Consider the following 12,924-nt stretch of genomic DNA (forward strand, 5'->3'; position numbering starts at 1 on the left):
CTGGACTCTTTCAGCTCATCGCAAACTGGTGGCAGAGAACAGCCGCCGGAGGCAGCATTGCGGCGCCGCCGGAGGCGACGGAGAAAGTCACACTCCTCCACCCATCAGGCATTTGGCCTGACCCCGGAGTTGATACTGAGCGGACAACTCGAGGCAGTACAGGCAGTGGCGAACATTAGCGGATCCCCGGAAGGGGAATCCGATACAGACTCCAATCACCATGGACAGCGCAGTGAAGAGGAACTCTCAGACACTTTCTCTGTCTCCCAAGGCTCCTGTGTGATGCCAGATGTCACTCAACAGACTTATGACGTTGCTTGACTGTGTGTACATTTATTGCTTACCTCTCTTATCCTTCATGCTCAGGGCGATGCTTGGGTCTACTGGACAGGCAAGTATAAAAGACTCATTGTGCTGGTTTTTGCAGTGCAATAACTAAGGATGGTGTTTTCTCCACTGGTTGGCTTTGCGGGGTGGGTCTTGGGGTTGCCGGCACACCCTCTATTTCAGCTTTGTAATATCTGGGAACCTTATATATAATAAGTACGCAGCTGCACCCACCAAAATTACGGACGAGCCGGGGATAGGTTCAGCTATGCATGACGGTCCCCTCCTCTATTTACTTTGACTCTTAGATTGTTGTGCACAATAGCCTCCCTCCGACGTTAGCTGTGTTCCATTGTATTTCAGGTTTGGGCAATTGCCTGTTGCAAATTTGCTCCTATTGTATTCTTGATCATAAGTTGTTTTTTTGTTCTTTCCGCCATCATTTTTAGACAAGGAGGCAGGCGAGGAGGAGGAGTGGCTTTAATCGCTCGCACTAATTTTTTTTTTCAGATTCTCCCTTCCCCTCCCATACCTGACATAGATTACCTTCTAGCCCGTTCGACTTCACATCAGGCCCCCTTCACTTTTGTTTTAATTTACCGTCCCCCCCAGCTCACCCCTTCTTTCCTTCCCAGTATTCAGACTCTCCTGGCCACCCTGGTGATCAATAATTCTTCAGTATTGGTCCTGGGGGAATTCAACTTTTGGCCCAATGATCCTGCTGAGAGCCTTCAATCTAGGGAGTTTACCAACCTTATGACCAGCTTAAACTTTTTACCTCTGGTTCACAGCCCGACTCACTCGCATGGCCACGTATTAGATCAAATCTGGGCTCTAAACATCCCGTTCACACCCCCTATAATAGCCCCTTGTTCCTGGTCGGACCACTTTACCATCACTTTTTCCCTCGCCTTAGCCCCTCTGACCAAACCCCAACTTCCCAAGAACACCTGGGTCAGGAAGTGGGGGAAAACTGACATGCCCTCCCTTTGCTCTACTCTGGCTAAAACCTGCCCCGAGCTATCTGGCCTTACAGCCAATTCCCAGCTGTCCGCCATCGACAACTGGCTGACTTTGGCAGGCGACGAGTTTGCCCCTTTAAGGCGACTCACAGTCAGGTGAGCCCATGCAGCCAACCGTTGGTTCACCTCGGATCTAAAAGCTAAGAAATTGGCTGCACGGAGGGCCGAGCGAGCTTGGCGTAGAACTTACAGTCCTGCGCTAAAGGCAGTCTACCTGTCCGTACTACAAACTTACAAAAAGGGCATTCTGGATGCTAAAACTGAGTTCTACACGAGCAGAGTAATGGCAGCCGAGTCTCACTCTAAAGACATTTTCTCGACTGTCCATGAACTCGCATCATCCGACAGAGCCACAGCGTCAATTCCTCCCTCCCAGTCCCTCTGCAACTCACTCAACGAGTTCTTTATCGACAAAGTTGCAAAAATTAAACTTAACATCCCCCTCCCTTCCCCGGCATTTACAAACCCCTCACGGTTTCCAAACTGTCTTCCTTTCCTCTGTTGACCACTAATACTCTCTCACCGCTGTTGGACCGAGTCAAATCAGGATCTCCCCTGGATTTCGCCCCAGCCCACATTCTTAGGGAAATTTATTTAAACTGCCCTATCCCGCCTTTGACCCTTCTCAATGATTCACTCACTAACGGCACCGTTCCCAGCCTACATAAATCAGCGGTTGTCGTCCCAATCCTTAAAAAACCTGGCGCCGATTCATCTTCCCCTTCCCACTACCGTCCTATTTCCCTTCTGCCCTACCTAGCTAAAGTCCTTGAGACTCACATCACGACCGCCCTGAGTACCCATGTAGAAGCAAACCATTGCCTCTCCTCCTGCCAAGCTGGGTTTAGGCCCCTGCATTCCACGGAGAAGGTGGTAATCTCGGTGATGGACAAGCTGCGGGAGGGTATTGATACCAACGTACCTCAAGCCCTGATACTTTTAGATCTGTCCGCCGCTTTTGACACGGTGGACCATTCCATCCTCCTCAGCCGTGTCAGGGCGGCGGGCATAGAGGGCTTAGCCCTCTCGTGGCTCGAGTCCTTCCTGGTGGGGAGAACTCAAGCGGTCCATCTGGCCGGCTTCGCCGCGGCCTCCCGCAAGGTGGAGTGCGGGGTTCCTCAGGGATCGTCACTTTCCCCCCTTTTGTTTAATTTATACATCTACCCCCTCATTTTTATGTTACAGCAGCTGGAGGTCACAGTGTTTAATTATGCTGATGACCTCCAGTTAATCTTTAACCTCTCCCACTCCCCTTCATCTGCCCAGAATGTCCAGTCAGTCATGACATTTATCCAAGATTGGATGAACTGCAACCACCTCAAACTCAATCCAGACAAGACCGAGTTGGTCTTGACCGGAGGTGGTTGCAGTCCATGGTCCCCTTCCTTCTGGCCCCCCTCACTCGGTGTCCCTCCACTTCCCGTTTCCAAAGTTAAAACCCTAGGGATTTTCTTAGATTCACAACTTTCTATCCACTCACACATTGGCTCGGTTGTCTCTTCTTGCTTCTTCTCCCTAAGAACAATTAGGAAAGTCTCCCGCTTCTTCTCCCTCCCGGCTTTGAAAATCATTGTCATGGCCATGGTACTGTCCCGTATCGATTATGGCAATGCTATATATAATGGGGCCCCAGCTTACGCGATCCATCGTCTGCAGCTGGTGCAGAATCAGGCTGCCCGCCTGATTCATGGCCTCCCTAAATACCATCGGGCCAGCCCACTACTCAAAGCTTTACACTGGCTGCCGGTGCGAGAGCGTGCCCTTTTTAAGCTTGGCTGCCTTACTTTTCAGGCTAGGTCAGGCACCGCCCCTGAATTTCTTTGCTCTGCCATTGTGCCCTACCTTCCAGGCAGAGAATTACGTTCCTCCCACTCGGCCCTCCTAGTCACCCCCCGTTTTAAAAAACAGAAGGCAGGTGGAGCGAGGTTCGCTGTCCTGGCTCCAGCATTCTGGAATTCTCTTCCTGTTGGCCTTCGCACAACGCCCTCCTACACTCAGTTTCGGAGGGAACTCAAAACCCTCTTGTTTGCGCAAGCCTATCCCGTCTAAACCCCCTCTAACTGCTGCCGTCCATCGCAACCTAAATAGCGCCATGAAACCGCTGGGTAAAAGTGCGCTGTATAAATGCTTTTAAATTCAAATTCAAATACAAGAGTATGGTTGTGGTATGGTAGGACTGCAGAGTGCAGTACACACTAGAGTGGTCTTAATATACATATTGCCACCCTCTCCTGGTATCCGGTTTGATAGGACTAGATACACCTCTGACATCCACTGGTTATGGCACCCATTAGAATAGGCACATGGAACGTTTGTGGCATTCATAGCCCGGAACGTCGCTTTCTCATATATTCTTTCCTGAAACGCCATCACATACAAATAGCGCTACTACAGGAGACACATTTAGCCCAAACGGAAGTTGCACGACTCTGTAGACGTTGGAGGGGGCAACTGTACACGACGAGCTATTCTGCATACGCACGAGGAGTCCTAGTGTGGGTGAGACAAGGCACCCCATTTAAGGTAGTGGACACATTGGTGGACGGGGAGGGAAGATATGTGATAGTCAAAGGGGTACTTGATGGGAAGCCGGTAGTAATAGCATCGCTCTACGCGCCCAACACTGAGCAGGCAGCCTTCCTAGATCTTTAATCGCAGAAATGATCCGCATGGCACGACCTTCCTATGATCCTGGTCCGGGACTACAACAGTGTACTGGATGTCTCCCTGGATCGGTCCTTCCCTCCCTTGCCTGGCACCGTCACCCAATCAGCTCCGAAAGCGGTAGGGCATTGGGCATCACAGTGGCGCTTCTCCGATGCATGGTGACATAGGAACCCGCTAGACAGGGTGTACTCCTACTATGGGGCCCAGAGACTACATGTCTGCTTAGATTGTTTCATGGTTTCAAATGGCCTTTTATCATACATTTCAGACTCCACCCAAATGGGACGTACACACTCTGATCACAATCCACATAGTATAGAGATACGGTGGGAGGAGGAGTTGCCACCGATCCCGATCTGGCGCCTTCAACCAGATGTCCTTCTGGATGCGCCCTTCCGGGACTTATTGGCCACTTCAGTGGCACAATATTTTGATGACAATGCAGGCACGATGGATTAAACAATGGATTAAACCCAGATCTGTGACTGGGGGTGAATGTTTTGCCATTGTGCAACATTCCGTCCATCATCTTGTGTGTTTTGCTGTTCACCCTATGTGAGAAGGGTATGCCCAGACGTGGGTCCCTTGCTCATTAAGCCACTGGAGATACTCTATCCTGGCTGAAGACGGCTGATAGCCAGAAGCAGGTCCTAGGATGCTTGATTCCGGTCCAGGAAAGACATGGCTTGGCAGTTCGAGCTGGACTGTTCCCATGAGGCACAGGGTCAAGACTGATTTGCATATGGCCATGTCTGAACTGGGGTGGGTTGGTGAGCAAAATAACGATGGATTAAACCCAGATCTGTGACTGGGGGTGAATGTGTTGCCATTGGGCAACATTCCGTCCATCCTCTTGTGTGTTTTGCTGTTCACCCTATGTGGGAAGGGTATGCCCAGACGTGGGTCCCTTGCTCACTAAGCCACTGGAGACAAGCTATCTTGGCAGAAGACGGCTGATAGCCAGAAACCGGTCCTAGGATGCTTGATTCCGGTCCAGGAAAGACATGGCTTGGCAGTTCGGGCTGGACTGTTCCCATGAGGCACAGGGTCAAGACTGATTTGCATATGGCCATGTCTGAACTGGGGTGGCTTGGTGACCAAAATAACGATGGATTAAACCCAGATCTGTGACTGGGGGTGAATGTGTTGCCACTGGGCAACATTCCGTCCATCATCTTGTGTGTTTTGCTGTTCACCCTATGTGGGAAGGGTCACCATTGGTAGAGTGGGACACCCTAAAGGTAGTTGTTAGAGGACATTGCCTGGGAGCACAGGCCGGTATGCGTACGCAGCTGAAAAAGGACCTCACCACTCTGGATCATAGGCCAACCGCTGTTTAACAGGCTGACATAGATGACTCCCAGGAACAACTGGGTTGCCTTCTGGAGGAACATAAGTGGTTGCTAGAGCGATTGAGATGCCTAAACTATGCTGCACATTCAGCAAGGACCCATGATATAGGCGATAAAGCGGGCTAACTGCTCTCATGGCTCATTCGCCAGAATGAGTTGTCGGCACCCATAGCATCACTGAGGGATTCGACTGGGGAACCTGCATATACACAACGGGGCATACACGGCGCATTTGTGTTGCACTATCGGGAACTGTATCAGTCGTACGTGCAAGTCACTCCCCTAGAGATGCAGATATATTTAGATGGGTTAGAGCTGCCACAACCCACGCGCTCACAAAGAAAGGAGCTAAACGCCCCACTCCACTCAGGGGAAATTAGAGACAGTATTATCTCTCTATCTAACGGGAAATCGCCGGGCCGGATGGCCTCTCCACTGAATTTTATAAGGCATATACACATATTATGGTCCCGCAATGGCTCAAAATATACGAGACGGCGCTTGATGACTCCACTCTCACTGATACGCAGAATGAGGCCCTGTTGGTCTCCCTTCTCTGTTAGCTCTCCTTAATACAGATTATACATTTTTTGCATCTCTTTTATCTAGGCGCCTCTCGCCCATTGTTAAGACACTGGTGCACCCCGATCGGAATGGCTTTGTCCCTGCGCGTTGCACTTCCCTCAATATATGCAGATTTTTTAGAGTGCAACAGTACGCCACACATGCCTGGCCTCATTCTGGCTGCCTGGTACTAGATTTGGAGAAGGCCTTTGATTCGTTAGAGTGGCCTTATTTGGCGGCGGTGCTGGGGAAATATGAACTAGGGGAACACTTTTTACACATGATTAGCTTATTGTACCAGCTGCCCACTGTTCAGGTCTGTACTGGTAGTTAATCTCGGACTGCATCAGAGTGGGGCGGGGAAAACGTCATGAGTGCCCACTATCTCCGTTGTTGTTCTCTCTAACTATGGAGCCTTTAGCAGTACTTCCCTGGAGAGATGGAGAGGATTGGGGGATACGGCTGAGAGATGGGCTGCACACCATCTTCCTATATGTGGATGTTTTGTTACTGTTTCTCCGTGATATAAAGGCAGTCCCAGAGTCCTTTGCAGACATACTTAAAACGTTTGAGGAGAAGTCGGGCCTCCGGGTCAATTGGGCGAAATCGGGAATCTATTCAGTCAGCACCACCGCACCGGAGGTGGATGTAACTTTAACAGGTGTTCCCCTAACATGGTATCCCACCACATTCAGATACCTCGGCGTTTTTATACACCGATCTCCAGAAGATTTGATGGAAGGCAATTTAACAAGAGCGATATCCGCCACACGTGCTCAAATGCAATTTTGGAAGACGCTTCCGTTAAACGTAAAGAGGTGCATCACTCTGCTAAAAATGATTGTACTCCCCAAACTGCTATATTAATTTTCAAATCTCCCACTCTATGTCCCACCTAAGACATTTCGAGACCTGGAGCGACTGTCCCGGAACTTTATCTGGAATAGAGGGAGGCCGTGTGTTGCCTTGTGGAAGCTGTATTCTCCCATTGGTCAGGGAGGGTTGGCAATCCCTAATATGGAGCTGTATTATTTAGCTGCGCAGCTTCAATGGGTGACAAAATGGCTGAATGGGAGGAGCCTGGAAGATACAGCGACCACGCACAGCCCTGGACCGACTCCCAAATTTGCCACATGTTCCACCCCATAGCAAAAACCCCATGTAGGCCGCAGTTGCATTTGGGATTAGCCCACAAATGTTATAAAAGAAGTTTATACCTTACACGCCACACACTTACATACACCCCGATCTTACCACTCCTGGGGACACCAAGGGGTAGACTGGGTACCTCGGAGGCAGCTCTGGCATGCGGCAGAGCTTGACACTTTAGGCGACTTATATATTGAGATGGGGCATTATAAACATTTGGGATGCTAGTTGATGACAATGACTTACCAGTGATTCAATTTCTCCTACACACTTCCCTCCTGAAAGCTGGGGAGATTTGGCAATTGAACCACCGACACATCTGCTGGTACAACCCCTACATGTCATGGGAGCGGGGTCACATGTGGTGCATTGGTTGATAGAGGCACTTCTCACGCATACGCTGTTACCGATGCAACAGCTTAGAGACAGATGGGAAGTGGACAGAGACCGACCCTGGACGGATAAGGAGTGGGAAGCCATATTAGCAGGCGCTAGGAACATACCAAGAAACTCGCAGTTCAAGCTTATTCAAACATATGTTATACAAAGGGCATGTCTTTCGCCGGACATGATAAAGAGATATTTCCACACCTTCACATCTGCATGCCCACGCTGTCAACATCCAGATGCGGACTTGCTCCATATACTTTGGGCTTGCACGTCCCTTCAGGGTTATTGGCAAGAGGTAGTCATGACCCTAGCACAAACACAACACTACCGTTGTCATGGGAAGTCTGCTTTTTAGGGCTTTACCTTAGATACAAAAAACTAAAGTCACCTCGAAGTTTCGGGATTTGGGCCTCCTTACCGGAAAACGCCTCATAACTAAAAAATGGGAAAATGCCTTCCCACCGGAGGTACTTAGTTGGAAGCACTCCCTTATAATATGGGCACAGGTGGAAAGCACGGCACTCCACAGAGAAGAAAAAGCGGGGCTTTGTAAATTTCCCATTGCACAGAGCTGGGATGTGCTGCTTATTGCCTTACAGGCCACCAACACCATCACAGTTGGCACCGTCCCAACAGCTCCCATGGGATGCTCCCTTCACCCCCCCTGTCTCCTAGATGGGTGGAGAAGACTTGATTCACAGCATGTGGAGTAAATATGTGTTGCTCTGCCGCAGCTCACCACGGTTAGACCCTCACACCACGCCTATCTCTAGACACACTGGTCCTCTCTGTTGGCAGGTTTATATGCCTTGGTGGGTGCACTGTGTTAATTATTTATCCATCTGATGCGAGGATGGATTTAAACGTACCGATAATGCACCTCTGTGCTCAATCATACAAAACTGCTATTGTTTGCATTTAAAAGATGGCGGATGTTCTTTTCATGTTTTAAGTTTCAGTTTGAAATATGTATTTTTGGTAAAATGACTTGTTGGTCTATACGGTTGACTGTTAACAGTGCTCTATCATCATTTAAACCCCCCTTTTTTTCTTATGTGCAGTGACCTGATGAAAAGGTTCTGTAGGGCGAAAATTCACATGTATGTGGCGCACGTGGACAAGACCCTTCCATAATTGTTCAGCTTGGAGGTGTTAAGAAGTAAAAATGCAGATACCAATGAAACCATTTACTAATAAAGTTATCGTTATTGAACAGCGGGCAGTGGCGCATAAGCTCATGAATGATATTAATGCTTGTACAGATGTATGACATGCAATAGAGCACAAGTATTTTTAGTACACCTGGAGGTAATATTTGTTGATCACATTGCTGAATATTTAGGCATATGAAGTAACTGTGATAAGATAGATGAAATTGTAAGGTGTGGCCTGCCCATTTATTGAAATATGTTTTATGAACACTATGTATGGATATTTATGTCCAATTGATGATGCAGAGGATTGCATAAGAATGCTGAGTTCATGATCATGATGTAATGTACTCACAGAAATGTTTCTTTTTTTTAATTGCTTTTACTGTAAAATTCTGGTTTGGTTTTTTACAGTCCTTAAAGTCCCCTGTTGGGACGAAACTCATTGGCTGGACTGTCATTGTCGGATTTTATATTTAAAAAAAGAAGCAATGAAAATTAACGTTTGATTAAACCTTTTTTAATCATAGGCATTTGAGTCTCCTCAATTGAATGTCAGAATATTGGAAGAAATTGCCCCTGCACCACGGACTTCTGACTTTTATAGGTATGATTGGCAAATTATAAATAGAATTGGCCTTTTGAGTGTTTCAATTTTTTTTGATTGCCTTAATTAACCAGTCTTCTTTACTTGTCAAACAGGTTTCATTACTGAAAACTATGAAAAGTGAGCTAACGACTGTGCATCAAATTCAACATTGTTTGGCAACATCAATATATCTTTGAGAGATTTGAGCCACTTTTTCGCAATCTGCTACAGTTTGACAACATTGTAGACTTATTGCAACTTTCCCTTCATAAACTGATTACCACTCTTACAACAGGTTTGGTTTGAGATCTTTTTTCCATTAGCATTAGGAACAATAGTCCCTCACTAATTGCAACAGATCCTCTTCCTGGTTCCAATTCACTTGCTCTAACCTCAACTGACAACACAAAGTCACCAACAAGACAAGGGAGTCCAAAGCCAACAGGCAAGGCTCTACCCCAAGGATCCAGAGGAGACGTCTGCAGATGGCTCTCAACCTTATATAAGTAAACATCAGTTTAAGAAGCTTAAAAAACAATAAAACTGTCATCTGATAATTCTCAACCTGCCACTAAAGGGGCTCTTTCAAATAGTATTATACTATTTCTTCTCTTCATTCAACCAGCTATCACCACTCTGGTTGCACCAAGAACTAATGTAAAGTACCTCCTTGCCTTCTAGTCCTCCAGAAGGCCGTCTTCCATAACAGACAGGAGCCTGCGGCCTCTACATCGATACTACCTCCTGCCACAGTTCAGAATAACATTTCAAGTACATTCAATCAGATGGCAGCCCATGGGTGAACTTTTGAGTCAGTTAGACCTATGCAGGGGAAAGTTAGAACTTACAAGACAAGTTCAATAATCACACCTTGACTCGCTGTACATTATCTCCATCCACCACCATCCAACCACCCTTGTTCTCTGCAGTCATTAACAGCAACTAGACTAATTCCACATTTTTTTCACAGAACAAAAAAGTGTGCCTCTAACAGCTTGTTTACTGTTCAGAGCTGGGGACTGTTCAATGAAAGTGTTGGACATTTCTAAAACAACAAACTGGCAAAAACATGCAGCAGTTACTGAATCAAATCAATATTAAAGAAGCGAGCTGCAGGAACTTTATCCAGAAATTCAATTAAATGTGGCACCACTAGCAGCAAGATCTTAGAGAACTATATTCCCTGCCAATTGACCCCTTAGTCATTCTCAGAATCCCCATACTGAATCGTCAGAACATTCCTAATCTTCGGAGATATTACCCAGAAATAAATTAGAGAACATCCAGTGACCTACTAAGCGTACTTATGGTCAATCGTATTTGGACAAGGAGAGATGACCTAGCATCATGGGGTATCCTGTTTTTTCAACCACCAAAAGTTAAATATAGTGAACTTTTCAGTCCTGCAGCCACTTTCAACTCTGTGCCCAATTAAACATAACTTATATGATAACTGTCATTTAAAATTCCAGACCATTCAGTTTTTAAAAGCCAGAAAAATGTACTAATAATTCTTGATAACAACTCAGATTCTAACAGTTGAATCACCTCTTTACCTCCATTAAGTTCTACTTTTTCGCACTAGCAGGAAGGCATGCCTCTTATTCAGGGGACTGGTCTCCTAATCTGCTCTTGGCACATCATGGGGATAGACGGACAACTCACTCACAGTTGCGGATCAGATAACAACTTCTGAAACTCCTGTGATGTAATCTGTTTTCAGGAGTCGTGGAAAACTACACCCTATGCCTTCACTAACTTCCAACTTTTGACAAGCTTGCCAATAAATCAAAAATAGGTAGACCCAGTTATGGTCGTTTAACCCTAGTCAATGGTTCTTTCAAATGCTTCAAAGGAAATATTCATCATACAGTTCAAAACTAAAGCCAACTAATCCATTCTCATCATTACATTTACCTTCTAACTTCTATAAAGAAATCTGGAGCTGGAATGGTGCTTTCTTGGATGAACTTAATAACATCTTCGATGCACATGGAAACTTCATTATTGTTCTTACGTGGGATTTTAACAATGATTTACTTCTGAATAGACCTACGGATGTGGCTGAGGCTCATCTGATTCTGTGTTCAATATCATTCCTCTCATGACCAAGAAGACCAAACTCAAAACACCATATGACAGGGACAATCTCTTTAATCTACTCTCAGACAATAGATTCCTTTTACTAAATGGCAAACTTGCGAATGACCGGATCGTAAAATCTACCTTTCTTACAGGGAATCATTCACCATTAAACATTTATGCATTCTACTCTTTTCAACCGTTATTCTGAGTCTGAAATAATATCCAGAACAGGGAGTAATCATAATCCACAACACTCTACGTTAAGCATCACCTTCAATCACTATTTAACCTGTCAGTCTACTAGTAAGGGCAATGTAGTCAAGAAACAGTGTGTTCGATGGAACAGTGATCCTAATCTTAAGCAGTCTTCACTAACTACTCAGCCATTTACAACTCTTTGTCTGTAGTGCATCATGGACGACGGGTGCTCCACACGAGCCTGGATATCTGATTGAAAACTGCTTTTTCAAGGCACTCTCCACTTTATTTCCTCAAGCTCCTTGGGTAGTAAAATTGCCAGAGCTACCCATGTACCAAGTAATTGATGTTACAGGCAAATTATGAAAGCCAAAAGACATCACCAGCAAACCATAAGACATTTGCTGAAAACTTCCTTTAAAGACCACTGGAAAAAGATGATCAAGCATTCTAAACCTATATATAAAACTGAAATAAGAAGTACAGAAGTTAAAAAGGCAAATAACATCACCAAGAAATAGAACACGGCCTTCCAGCGTTATTCTGTTGTCTGCCATGAGCAAGCCATCCCCTAAACAACTTATCAGGGACACCTTGATGTACAATGATCGTCTCAGCGACCTATATGCCTTCTTAAATATAAATATGCAGAGTTACCACTTGATACCACAGTCTCTGGTCTTAAAGCTTATGCTGTAGACATATAAGGCAGTAAGAGTCGGTCCAGGCAAAACCTAGCAAGCGAATCCTAAAAATGGTGCAAATAACATGCTTGCTCACATGTTTGCAAGGCATTGAAAACAGCATGGTGACACCAGAATGGATGTCATTTGCTCTGGGAACTCCTTGCATTGTGTTCTGATTGATTCCTGAAGTCACTGACCCCCAGGTGAGGGAGCTGTAGATCAGATGCTCAAAGCCTGGGACATGGCCTGGGTCAGCGGGTAATTTTGCATGGTTAACCATTAAAAGATCAGAAAATATGAGGTTGATTTCAGTGGCGAATGATAAAAAGTGAAAAACATTCCATCTACTTTCATGAGAAATACTGTCTTCACTGGTGGTGACATCAGCGCTGTCACAATGGGGACTTGGCTTAGAAAAGTGTGCCGCTGAAAACCGAGTCCTACGTGGTGCAAGCACCCCCTGCAGGTGGGTGTGGTCTGCTGCAGAGAATTCAGTGTTTTTTGTACTCGTTTGCACAATAATAGCCTAAGATAGAATTTTGGAAAAACTGTTCTTATGAAGTGCGTTGATTATGTGTGTTCATAAACCTGGGGTGGGCTCTGAAATCTCATTACAGTGAGGAACAGTTGTTTTTAACTTATGAACCTGTTTGGTAAACCGTGCCAAGACATGCTGGCATTATCAATGCCGCATGGCCTTGGCCTGTGTCTGGGTATGACTCCCCAAAAGTTATATATCAGTCA

General features: G+C 46.1%; 1 long non-coding RNA gene across 2 annotated transcripts in view; it reads left to right on the forward strand.

Moving 5' to 3' along the window:
- The window catches only part of LOC144761209 (uncharacterized), a 112,233-nt gene extending 102,465 nt beyond the window's left edge, over positions 1-9,768 (forward strand). For both annotated transcript variants that reach the window (XR_013595629.1, XR_013595630.1), the window contains exons 2-3: positions 9,153-9,229; positions 9,325-9,768. This is a non-coding gene — a long non-coding RNA (uncharacterized LOC144761209). The remainder of the gene's footprint in view (positions 1-9,152; positions 9,230-9,324) is intronic.
- The last annotated feature ends 3,156 nt before the right edge of the window (positions 9,769-12,924 follow it).

This window comes from Lissotriton helveticus, chromosome 6 (assembly GCF_964261635.1).
Source record: "Lissotriton helveticus chromosome 6, aLisHel1.1, whole genome shotgun sequence".
Lineage (NCBI taxonomy): Eukaryota > Metazoa > Chordata > Amphibia > Caudata > Salamandridae > Lissotriton > Lissotriton helveticus.